Source organism: Pantherophis guttatus, chromosome 4 (genome assembly GCF_059756535.1).
Source record: "Pantherophis guttatus breed Tessera chromosome 4, ASM5975653v1, whole genome shotgun sequence".
Taxonomy (NCBI): Eukaryota; Metazoa; Chordata; class Lepidosauria; order Squamata; family Colubridae; genus Pantherophis; species Pantherophis guttatus.
In genome coordinates this window covers 114,871,077-114,884,748 of record NC_142066.1, presented here as the reverse complement: position 1 = coordinate 114,884,748, position 13,672 = coordinate 114,871,077, and the positions used below count along the sequence as shown (strand labels likewise).

The window sequence follows — 13,672 nt, the reverse complement described above, 5'->3', positions numbered from 1 at the left end:
TGAAATAAGCGCTTGGCCTTATTTTCAGGGAGGGCTTATTATTTTAAGGCGCATGGAGCAAGATGGGGCTCCTCTTGCAATTTTACCTGATTTCCAGCTCTGCATTTAAATATTTTTGGGGAGGGCTTATTTTCAGGGGGAGGCTTATTTTAGCGAATGTGCTCAAAAGCCTGACTGGGCTTATCAGGGGATGTCTTATTTTCAAGGAAACAGGGTAGTGAGTTCATAAACTCATGAAATTGCAAATAAACAGATGTGAGATCAAATATGGATATAATGACAATGTTTCCAATTTCTTTTATTGATCATAGCAGTAGCTAAAATACCTTTTGTCCTCATTTGCATACATTTTTGTGAATTCCTACATCCATACCAAACAAATCCATACCAAACAATGATAAAAATATAGTTTCATGATTGTTTAGACATCTCAGACTGCTTTAACTATTGATTCTATTATGTTGTAATAAAATATAAGTCCTCCTTAACTTAAAATCATTTGTTATAGTGACTTAAGCTTGAAGTTACAGCTGGAGCAGAATTCCTGTGGTCTTGATCAAAATGAAGGCACTTGGCAGTCCGCCTGCACTTATGACCATACGGGCACTGTAACTCCTCCCATCTATCTACCTCCCCCAAAATAAGCTCTTTTGGCCCTTTGCACCTGTGCTCTGCCATGTTGGCTGACTTTTGCTATCTTATTGCTTTCACTGGGAGCAGCCTTTGTGCTATGGAAAAAACTAAATAAAAAAGAAGCCCCTGAGCTGCAACATGCCCCCAAAAAAACCTCATTTGAAACAAGCTCCTGGATGGGACAGGGACTAGTTTTGCATTGTGTGTGTGTGTGCGGGGGGGGGAGGGGGGGAGAACTCCTCCAGTTCTTTTCTTTCTTTATTTCGGTCTCTGTCTCTCTTTCTTGTGCAAAAGCAGTCACAGTCCCAAACCATTATTCTTTGCAAAGAGGGTTTTAAAATGCTGTAGCTCAAGGCTTCCTTGAGCTCAAGGTTCAAGGTTTTTTCACAGCACAGCATCAGCACCAGCAGCTAACCTGGGCACAATTTATCAGAAATGAGAGCAAGAAGATGGTGAGGGTCAGCTGGGGTAACAGAGCTCAGGTTGGTAGAAGTCTTTGAATGCAGGGTGCCAAGAGCAACTGGGATTGAGCTGAACAGCTGTGATTTCCCAGGGTTTGACAAGCTGCTTGCTACCCAAAAAGGCAAACTGTAATATGGTTAAAGACCACAGATGATGGGAAATTACTATATTGAGGCTTGGAGCTCACAGGAACCAAGCCTGGATTGGGGTGGATTCTCAGCTAACAATCGTTAAAATTTGCTTAATGACAGCAACAAGGATTGTAGTTGCTAAGTGATCAAGTGATGTCACTTTATGACTGCATCACTTAGTGATGGAAATTCTCATCCTAATTATGGTCATAAATCAAGGACTACACATCAAATAAATTCTAAAATTAAAGTACCTCACTTATTGAAATTTTTATAACAATATGCCTTAACCTTGCAATAAATCTTGTTAAAAAAAGAATCAGAGAAAGTCTTACTCTTCTCTACCAGAAACATTCATCATCATGATGGCTACCATCAACATTTAAGCCAATGAATTAATGGAGCTGCTGAAGACCATCTAATAAACCTCTATAGATTACCAAAATTCTAAAAGCTATCAAATGAGAATCACTGATTTAGAGTTATTCCTATGGCAGAACACCTCTCTTCCTCTTATTTTCATTTACAGGAATTTGTATGTAGTTGATTAACACCTCTGAAAGACTGAGTATTGAAAGCACATTTTATTTTAAGTAAAATAGCATAGCTATAAAAATACCAACACAATGAACTAATGCTGGCCACAAAAATATGTATGATTGTGGGAGCTTAGTATTTGTGAAAATAAAATCAGTCTTAAGAATAGAAGTGAAGAAAAGAGTCCTTGAAGTTAAATGTGATTACACAGACATAACCATGTCGTTTGATACAGAGATGATTTACCATTGCTTTTTTTTCACAGTATTTATTCGTCTTCCCAGTTTAGTCTAGAGCCAGTTCCATGTTGTTGTTAAGACACTCGGCTAGAAACCAGGATGCCCTTAATTGTAATCCTGCCTTGGGCACAAACCCTCTGCATGATTTTGAACCAATCACTCTCTCATTTCTAAATTAGATTCACTTCTAAAATCTTGCCAAGAAAACTGCAAGGATTGTCCAGGCAATTGCCAGGAGTCGACAATATTGTACAGAGAGAGAGAAAGATAGAGAGAGAGTCTAGCATACAGGTAATCCTTGACTTATATTCACAATCGACCCCAGAATTTGGCCATCAAGTTGTTGCCAGAAAATGACAAAAAATATTACAAAATGTAATCAATCATGTGACTTCAGGATGCTGCAGCTGGAAATGTCAGTCAGTTACCAAGAGCAAGAAATCAAATCACATGACTGTTGAGGTTGTGTGGAAGTTGTAACTTTGAGGACAGTTCATAAGTAACTTTTTTGAGTCTGTTGAAATTTTGAACAGTCTTAAACTATTGGCCTTAAGTCAAAGACTACTTGTATGAAATTAATGAAAACTGACTCTACTTTTTCCAAGGTTAGCTAATTTATAATATGTGCTGCTTCCAACTTTTCTTCTTTGTTAAGTCAGAGTCCTGCTGGATCAGATCAAACTGAGAGGGTTCAAGGAGTCCTGATGGATTGCCATTTAAGTATGAATCAGCAGTGTACTGCAACTGCCAAAAAAGCCAATGCAGTTCTAGAGGGAAAGCATCAAGATCATGGGAAGTGATACTACCGCTCTACACTGCACTAGTGAGGCCACATTTGGAATATTGTGTCCAGTTTTGGTTACCACAGAGTCTGAGATTCTAGAAAGAGTGCAGCGATGAGCAACAAACCAGTGATGGGAATCAAACATTTTTACTACCAGTTGTGGGGGTAGCTTAGTGGGTGTGGCATGGCTTGTGGGCGTGGCAGGGGAAGGATACTGTAAAATTTCCATTCCCTTCACACTCCAGGGGAAGGTTACTGCAAAATCCCCATTTCTTCCCGATCAGCTGGACTTGGGAGGCAGAAAATAGATGGGGGCGGGGCCAGATAGAGGTGGTATTTACCAATTCTGAGAACTACTCAAAATTTCTGCTACTGATTCTTCAGAACTGGTCAGAACCTGCTGAATACCATCTCTGCAACAAACATGATAAGGAGTTTGGAAGTGATGAATGGCTATGGGAACTAGTATGTTTAGCCGAACAAAGAGAAGGCTTAGGCGTGACATAATAACCATCTTCTAATACTTGAAGGGCTGTTACAGGAAAAGTGAGTCAATATAGCGCCTGAGGACAAGACAAGAATGGGTGGAAGCCAGGGATGAAATGCTGCCAGTTTGGACTGGTTCGGCTAAACCAGTAGCGATGATTGTCATTGGTTTGCCAAACCAGTAGCAATAAACCCTGGTTCCCCCTGCCCATGCCTACCCAATTGCCCAGTCGCCGCCCGGCTTCCTTGTTTTTCCCACCACGCCTGCCCAATCAGATGCCTCGCCTTGCTCGGATGCCTTACCGATGGCCACTCACTCAAAAAGTTAAGCATTGCCGGTTGCGGCCTAGTGTGCCACCCCACCTATCCTCGAGCTCGTGTAGTTCGCACAACTGGGGGGGATCATTTGTAAGCCTCGTGCTGCATGGCGGGTCCCGTGGCTCGCCTGCCTGGCCTACTAAGCCGTCTAGTTAACCACTCACCTTCCCCTCAGCCTCCAGCTTGCTTACCTTCGCTCTTCGGACCGAATCCCGAGCCACTGGTCGCAATGCCTTTCTTGCTTCACCTGATGCAATCCCTACAATCAATTTCATCAGCTAGCAACTGAATCTGCCTGCCTGCAATCAATCAATCTCATCAGTGAGCAACTGAATCTGCTTGCCTGCCTTGTGCCTTTAATTGGATAAGTAACTGGTTTTTTTTGGGGGGGGGCTTTAAAAAAATAGTTAATTGGGGGGGTTAGGATTTTTTTTTATAGCAATTTAAAATTTAGGAAGTTTTAAATTTAGCTACTTTTATCTAAAACTTAATAAAATAAATAATAAAATAAAATATTTGTGCAGCTTTCTGAGATTTTGTGTGTTTTTGTAGTGTTTCACTCTAACTACACAAACACACAAAATCTCACAAAGCTATATGTGACATTTGTGTACGTAAAGTGTGAAAGTTGGTTTTTGAGCTTTTTGTGGCTCTGTGACGTTCCTGCTTATTTCAGGGGCCATTTTGGATGAAGTGCAGATGCTTTCATATTGTGTGTGAGTCAGTTGTGTTGTGTTGTGTGTGTGTGTAAAGTGTGAAAGTTGGTTTTTGAGCTTTTTGTGTGCTTTTACATTGTGTGTCCTCAGCTAACAAAGCTCTTTTTTTTCCTTTTGCAGTAGCTGCTGTCTTTAACAGGAAGGATAAAAAGGCAACAGACTTTGATGGGTTTCTTGGCCAAGAAACCAAAACTTGCACAACAACCATCAGAAGTGGATCCAAAACCATCCCAAGCACCATTACTTCCACCACTTGAAACCGGAGAAAGCAGCAAGTCAAGTATTGAGTCACCCGCCGCATCCGAAATCGAAAGCATTCTTCCAGACTGCTGGACCATGCAACAGTACAGCAACTTCCAAGAGAAGTATGACAGGTTGGAAGTTTCAAACAAGAAACTAGGTTGCAAGTACTGTGCGAAACATGACTTTGCAATAGAGAGCGGTATTCATATGTCCAAAGAGTGGAAGCTTTTCAAGATTGTGGTGGCTGGGAAAAACAAGGAAGTGCACCAGGCGTCTCTAAGGAAGAAAATGAGAGAACATTTCATATCGAAATCGCACACCATTTGTAGAGACAACGTAAAACAAGCTGAGCAGGATGCCATAACAAAAACAATGGACAAGATTTCTGAAAGGCAATATGGCACCACTTCTAAAATGTTCAAAACTGTTTACAGCCTGGCAAAAACATGCAGACCAATTTCAAGCATAGAGGAATTGATAGAGTTACAAACTGAAAATGGAGTAGATCTGGGAGTAGGATTGCATTCAAGGCCAATGGTTCTGAAAATAGTTGAATGCATTGCAAACGAAATTAAAACCCAAATGTTTACCAGCACCATTGCACAGAATCTGAAATACGTCTGATCACTGATGAAGCCTCAACAGTATCCTGCAAACCAGTTTTGATAGTTTTCGTAAAAAGGACTCAGAGGACCCACCAACAATTTTTGTCAAGCTTGTTGAATTGAAGAAACAAGATGCAGAGACAATATGTTCTGCAGTTTTTAAAAGTTTACATAAGGTTGGGTTTACCCGGGACTACCTACAAAAAAATTTAATAGCATTCTGCTCTGATAGTGCCAGCATTATGCTTGGGAGAAAATATGGAGTGAGCACCAATCCAATAAGAACTGAATTGAACTTAACAAAATATCAGAAGAACTTGACATTAACATCATACGGATTGGTTGAGTTTTTGGGCCAAGATGGGCTGCCTGTAGTTTAAGGGCAACCATAGCTGTGTGGTGTGCTTATCCAGTGCTACATCAATATTTTCACGTGAATGCAAAATACTCAGGTATGGCTGCCTGCCTGGAAAATAAATATTTCTTAAATGATTTGGCAATGATGATCGATATTCTTGAAGAAATTTCACTTCTTTCAACTGCACTGCAAGCACGCAATACAGACATAATAAAGGCTGAAAAACTGGTGAGAAGATCAATAAAAGCATTTGAACTGCTTACAAAGGGAAAGGATCCTACAAAAGAAAAGTTGATGGACTAATTACTTCAGAAACCTTCAGAAATATAAACTTCATAGAAAAACATCAATTTGTTGGGAAAGTCAGGAAAGACTTTTAGGAAGCATCATAAAAAATTTGCAGAAACGATTGATGGACTCTGAACATTTAAAAACTGGTAGCCAATTGCAAGACACCACAAATAAAGTACAGTTTCTCCGTTTTTTGATGCCAGAATACTGGGATTTTGAGGTAATAGTCGTTCCATGGATAGCAGCTGAAGAACAACTGTGTACATTTGGTGACATTTTCAATTACAACATTAACATCAACGACTATAGAGATTTTGTGGAGAATGTGTTAAAAGATTTGAAGAGGTATGCAATTCCTGACAGTATTAAAAAAGCAAAAGGTATTGTCAGAACAATTGCAGTAAGTTCTGCAGAAGCGGAAAGGGGTTTTTCAAAAATGAACTTCATATGTTCAGAGAGCAGAAGTCGCCTAACCATTTCCAATTTAATCAACCTCATGACCATCAGCGTTACTGGCCTACCTCTTCCAAAATGGGACCCTATTCTTGCAGTAAAAAAGTGGTTCAGAGAACACCATCGCTCAGCCAATGATCCGCATGCATCAAGTTCAAGAAAAGTGGAAGTAAGGAGAGTGCCACTGAAATAGCTATGTGGAAACATCTTATAGCTAAAGACGACTAACAGTTTTATGCAAGTATTTGTGTACCTCTTTTATTGTTTTTTTATTGTTCTGCCCCAGCTACGGACCCCAAAGAACACAGCACACACAAACTCTATACCAAGCTTATTTTACTCAAATAACTCAGTCTTTATCAACCAAAGGATGTTAATAAACTGTCTTAACAGCCTACCAGAATTCTAAGATAAGGTAATCACAGTCACTAGAGTTGGCAGAAAACCCAGAAGCAATCCAGACACGAAGGAGAGTGAACTAAAGTTGTTCCCTACAGCTTCTGCAAGCGGCATTCCTCCTTAAATAGGCTAAGGGAGTGGCCAATTAGCCCCAAGCCTTACTCTCAAGGAGACCTCGTCTTGAGGAGCCACTCCTGCCTTTTGGCAGCTCTGCGTGCCCGGGCATTGAGAAGAGGCTCCTCCTCTTCGTCCTCTTCACTTAAAGGAGCTTCTGGAGGTTCTGAAGGCTCTGGCTGAATCCCTGCCTCTGGCACCACATCTTCTCCAGCCTCCTTGCTGTCCGACTCGAGCGCCAGCTGCACAGGCTGCTGGCGCAGCACACCAGCCTCCTCATTGTCAGAATCTGCACAGGTTGCTGACAGGCCACAACAATTGTTTTGTGTATTTCTTTTATTCTTATTTATATATTAAATGGTTAAATTTGTATATCATGATATATCTTCTTTTTGTAGGTCATTATTATCATTGGTGCAAGAAGCAACATCGAAGACAACACTTTTATTGCTCTTATGTAAGTATTTGTGTACCTCTTATTGTTTTGTGTACTTTGTTTATACTTAAGTATTAATTGCATGAAATAATTGGTATATTTTCTTTTTGTAGGTCAAAAAAGGCGAAGAAGTGATGTCAACTTGATCACGCCCACCTGGTCACCTGATCACCAAGCCACACCCACCAAACAAGCCATGCCCGCAGAACTGGTAGGGAAAATTTTTAGATTTCATCCCTGGTGGAAGCCTATTAGAAAGAGATCCAACCTGTAACTAAGGAAGAATTTCCTACCAGTGAGTACAATTAATCATTACAAAAGCTTTCCTCCCAGAGCTGTGATGTTCAATTGCTGGACGTTTCCAAGTGAAGACTGGACAACTATTTCTCCAGAATGGCATAAAGATTCCTGCCTTGGGCAAGGGGTTGAACTAAATGGCCTCCAAGATCCCATCCAATCCTATGATTCTAACTGGTAATCTGTTCAACAGTCTAAGTCAGATGTTTATTAGAACCACATAAGAACAAAATCTCAGTTCCCAAACTACTTATAATATATTCAGAAACGCTGGATATAAAAAAGTAATGACTTGATCCCTAATGACTCAAACATAAACAAAGGAATATTGCTGGACCAAGTCAAGGGCCTACAGCATTTTGTGCAGAGTGACCAATCACAAATAGTTACGAAATACTGAAGTATAGATAGGAAGATGCTAGTGATCTTCCCAAAAGATGATATTTAAGGTGATTCTGCCTTTTATACAAAAGGTTATGTAATGACATAAAAACCAGGAGCTGTCTAGTCTTTTGGAAAAAAGTGTGAAATGGCGACCATCGAAGTATCTGATGAAAGCAAATCCACAGTTAATGGACCAGTAGATTCTAAAAATGTATGGGTTGGAAATTACTGTTAGCTATAAAATCTTTTTATCTTTTAGATGGTAGGAGAGGACTAAATGCAAAGGTGTTGAAGCTCCAAGAGAAAGGTTCTGTATCCTATTTATGTGACTTCTGAAACAAGCAAGCTACTGAAATAATGAATCTCTGCTAATTGTTTACCTTTATTAGGATACTTTCTAAGTCCTAGTGGAAAAGTTAAACAGAGAAAAATGGCATTATCTGGAATAGCTTTTGATCATTTATTGGCAAGTGCTTTAAATTATTTCATCAAAGTAAATATGATTACTTCTCTAATCTCAAAACAATTTTGTTTGATAGGAACAATCATTCTATATGTTCCAATAAAACAAAATCCAGTTTAGTGTTATGTATGACTGGTTTGGTTGCAACATCTTTCTTAGTATCTAATCATCACCAAAATATTGTATTTTTCGGAGTATGACGCACCTATCTTTTTTGGTTGTTTTTTTTTTAAAAAAAAAATTTTATTTTTATTTTTTAGACAAACATATACAAACATACTCTTTGAACAAAGTATTTGGCTGGTTCACAAATTTAAACAGTGTTTAGTCATTTCAATTAAATTTACAATTTCTATGTTTCCTTTTTGCAATATTTATTCCTCATCTATTTTTTTTTAAAAAACTAATATTACCCTTCATTCTCATCTCTAATCTTAATCAAATCCAATTTTTCCCTTCTATTCTATATTATACCTCTTCCCATTGTCATCTATTTTTATATCCATCCTCACATTGGTTAATTATTTAATATTACAATTGTTTAAAACAAATTCAACATTTTTATATAAATGAATTAGCTATAACTATCTTTTTGGTATATTAATCAATATGAATATGAATATTCCAATTATTTCCATGCAATCCAATTTCTTACAAATCAATTAATTATATTTACCAATAATAAACCAAATATTTTTTCCCATATATTCCTCCAAACCACAACTTAACCATTTTTACTTTCAACACAATATACAATTAATAGTATCTCAATCATTACAATTCCCTAGTTAAATAGTTTTTTTTCTTTTGTGTTTTAAAATCTTGAACTCTCCTCTTTTGCCCTAAATTTCCCATTGTTTGCACCTACCTTTTTTGGTGAGCAAAAAGAAAAAAAAATCTCTCTCTGCCTCATTTTGTCATGTTGCAGCAAAGAGCCTGCTTTACTTTCAGTTTTGTTTTTTCAGCATAGCTAGGGGAAAAAAATCTGCTCCAGCACTCTTTGCAGCTAGCAACAGAGCCCTGCACAAAACAGCTGAGAGCAAATCAGCTGAGAGTTGGGAGGCCAATCTAATCAACTTGTGCTAATTAACCTATGCTGAATCTGAAAGGGGCTGTTTTTTCTTGCTGTTTGCTTACAAGAAGGTAACTGCTGCGAGACACAGGCCAAAGGGTGGGGGCCAGTGGGTGGGCAGGGTTACATTAGGTGTATAAAATGCACCTAAATTTTCACCCCCTTTTGGGGGGTAAAAAGGTGTATCTTATACTCCGAAAAATATGGTATATGCATAAGTACAGGTAAACTTTGACTTACAACAATTTGTTTAGTGATTGTAAGAAGTTATAGTAGTACAGAAAGAAGAGACTTATGACTATTTTCACACTTACAATTGTTGCAGCATCTCCATGGTCATATGATCAAAATTCAATGCCCGGCAATTAAGTCATATTGATGACAGAGAACTGGGGTTATGTGATCCTCTTTTGCAATCTCTTTATAAGCAAAATCAATGGAAAAGCTGGATTCACTTCACAAGCATGTTAGTAATTTAGCAACTGCAGTGATTCACTTAACAACTATCGCAGGAAAGATCATAAACATAGAAAAATTCACTGTCTTACTTAGCATCAGAAATTTTGGATTCAATTGTGGTTTTAAGTCGATGACTACCAGCATTGACACTGTTGTATTTCATCAATTAAAGAACTCAGTTCTTCCCTACTGATGTATGATTTCCAACATACAGTAACAATAAAAGATACAAACGTTCTGTAGAAATTGAACTGATGTCTATTATCTCAAAGGTCTTCAATTTGAGCTAATTCAGTGTACAGTATTATTAGTGTAAAACATGTTTCTATTATACCAGATAATAGATAATTCATTTTAGATGTCATACAAAACCCCAAAATCTTACTTTTTTATTCTACCATTTTCATCTGGTTAATATGTAAAACACATGTAAAGTTAAACCACACACACACCCATATGATAAAACACTCCCTTAGCAACAAAGTGAACTAAAACATTTTATATATTCTGCAATACCATATTTTTCGGAGTATAAGATGCACCGGAGTATAAGACACACCTTAGTTTTTGGCGAGGAAAATAAGAAAAAAAATGAGTGGTGGGTGGATCGGCCTCCCGGAATACCACCAATCAGCTGTTTCCAGAGGTGAATTTTAGCAACAGGTTTCTTGGTTGTGAGCTCTGTGCCTTGCTTTTTTTCTGCCTCTGAAACTTCTGAAACTCTGTTTCAGAAAAAACTTTTTTCTATCTCTGAAAGCCTCCGAAACAGAGCTTCAGAAAAAAAAGGTTTTTTTTAATGAAGCTTCTTTCAGAGGCTTTTATTCTGAAGGACTATCTGTACTCTGTTCAATCTCCTTTGTTGGTATTGGTATGTAGATTAACCTCTTCCGATCTGTTGGTTATTGTGTCATTCTCCAGATTTGTTAACATAGTTTGGTTAGAATCTTTACTGATTCTTCTTTTGTTGCTTGCCATATTATTTTAGATAAAAGCCTTTCTCAGGCTTTTTTTCTGAAGCTTCTTTCAGAGGTTTCTTTCAGCCTCTGAAATCGCCATTTGCGAGGCTGGGTGGGGCTACATTCGGAGTATAAGACACACCCAGATTTTCACCCTCTTTTTTGGGGGGGAAAGGTGTGTTTTATACTCTGAAAAATACGGTAACCCAAGAAATGAGTAGATTCGTCTGAGGAGACAAAAATATTATTTCCTAACAATACAATTACTTGTGTCTTAAATTGTGACTCTAGAATTCGATAACAATAATGATACAATATTATATTTTAACGGATGGTTCAGAGTTAAGATTTGCAGAATCAGTGTCAAGAATCTAACAAAAAGCATCCAGCACAATGCAAAATATTGTGTTGGATGAGACAATGTCTTAATGAACATACAAAAGGAATGTAGGTTATGTCAAAGCAGCTTGACACTGCTTTTCTCATATAGCTCCTATTGGTCTCTTCAGATTGTCTGACTAGTACCCTTTCTTTACAAAATAAAAGTAGGCTTTCCTCTTAAAGCAAACACTGACATTTTAAAACACTGAAATCTGATTCTATATATTAATTCTATAGATAAAGTAATGGAGACTTTTTACACTTGTGATCTTAAGTATCAGATGGATTACTTTCATTTCATAAACTGTAGATGTTTAGATTGACAACTTCTTACATACACCACATATGTAAACACTTGTCTAACAGAGGCTGCTATTTTTAAGGATTGCTTTGAATAGATATGTGAAATCTATATACTGATGGTGAAATAAAAACCAGTTTTGGCTAAATTAATAGTGCCCTCAACTGTAGATGTAGAGATATGAATTAATGTTGAAATAAAAATCATAATAATATACATTTAAATAATGCTAAAACAACTCTAAGAAACTAAAGTCTAAGAAGACTTTAGCTTCTGAGGTATCAGCTGTAATACTTTAACAAATAAGATAAACTACAGATAAATACCAGTAGGTAAACTGCTTTGCATTACAGAAAATACGAACTTTTGAAGTTACATTACCAGTAGAAATGTTCTGTATCAGGGGTTCTCAGCATTTAAGTTCCAGGAATCACATCTGGAATTTTGAAAGCATGTTATGTACAATTGCCCAAAATAATTGTCAGTGGGCATGGTCAAGAACAAACCACCAAAGTCACTGTCACTCAACATCCATCCACCCTTTCCTCCTTCCCACCCTCCCTCTACATACCTTTTTTTTTTTTTTTTGCCTTTTTGCTTTTATTTGATTTGTGTACCGCCCTACTCCCGAAGGATTCAGGGCGATGAACAGCCAACAATAAAATACATACATACGAAATTTAAAAAGCAGAAATAAAATCGAATTAAATAGTTTGGCCCAGACAGATTAAAACCCCAATCAATTTAAAACCAATTTAGACTTTAAGTATTAAAGATATTAAAAATATTAAAATATTAAAATTGTTTAAAAAGAGGGAGAAAGTTAGGCCAGGCCCGCCTGATGAAATAAAAAGGTCTTTAGAGCACGGCGGAACGTGCGCAGATCCGGGATCCTCCATATCTCTGGGGGGAGCTCATTCCAGATAGTATGTTCCCCCACAGAGAAGGCTCTCCCCCTGGGGGCCACCAGTTGACATTGTTTGGCCAATGGCACCCGGAGGAGACCCTCTCTATGAGAGCGTACCGGCCGGTGGGAGGCTACTGGTGGTAGTAAGCGGTCCCGCAAGTACCCAGGTCCTGAGCCATGGAGCGCTTTAAAGGTGGTAACCAAAACCTTGAAGCACACCCGGAAGACCACCGGGAGCCAGTGCAGCTCGCGCAGGAGGGGTGTTACATGGGAGTGCCATGTCGCTCCCATTACCACCTGCGCGGCCGCACTCTGCACCAGTTGGAGCCTCCAGGTGCTCCTCAAGAGGAGCCCCATGTAGAGAGCGTTACAATAGTCCAGGCGGGAGGTGACGAGGGCATGAGTGACCGTGTGTGAGGAGTCCTGATCCAGAAAGGGACGCAACTGGTGAAATCAGGCGAACCTGATGAAAAATCCTCCCGGTCACGGCCGTCAAGTGCTCTTCTAAAGACAGCTATGAATCCAGGAGGATGCCCAAGTTGCGCACCCTATCCGTGGGGGCCAGTGATTTGCCCCCAATAGTCAGTGATGGCACCAACTGACTATATTGGGATGTCGGAAACCACAGCCACTTGGTCTTGGATGGGTTGAGCCTGAGCCTATTCCTCCCCATCCAGATCCGCACGGCCTCCAGGCACCGGGACATCACTTCAAGGGCATCGTTGGGGTGGTCTGGGGTGGAGATGTACAGCTGAGTGTCATCAGCGTACTGGTGGTACTTCACCCCGAAACCACGGATGATCTCGCCCACGGCTTCACATAAATGTTGAACAGGAGGGGCGAGAGGACCGACCCTTGCGGCACCCCGCATATGAGGGACCCTGGGGTCGACCTCTGCCCCCCTGTCAACACAGACTGCAACCAGTCAGAGAGAAAGGAGGAGAACCACTGCAACACAGTGCCACCCACCCCTAACTCTTCCAACCGGTGCAGCCTGATACCATGGTCAATGGTATCAAAAGTCGCTGAGAGATCTAACAGGAACAGGACAGAGGAGGACCCCCTGTCCCGAGCCCTCCAGAGATCATCTACCAACGCGACCAATGCCGTTTCAATGCTGTACCTGGGCCTGAAGCCCGACTGGAACTGATCCAGATACGTCGTTTCATCCAGGTGCTGGGGGAGCTGTTGCGCATACCTACCTACCTACCTATTCATCTTTCTAATTTCTTAACCACCTATCTCCC

General features: G+C 39.5%; 1 protein-coding gene and 1 pseudogene across 7 annotated transcripts in view; one reads left to right on the top strand and one right to left on the bottom strand.

The window, feature by feature from the left end:
• The window catches only part of LOC148114315 (E3 SUMO-protein ligase KIAA1586-like), a 6,218-nt pseudogene extending 1,056 nt beyond the window's left edge, over window positions 1–5,162 (top strand).
• Window positions 1–13,672, bottom strand: part of TBC1D5 (TBC1 domain family member 5) — a 476,616-nt gene that overhangs the window by 358,916 nt on the left and 104,028 nt on the right. The gene's annotated exons all lie outside the window — the stretch shown is intronic.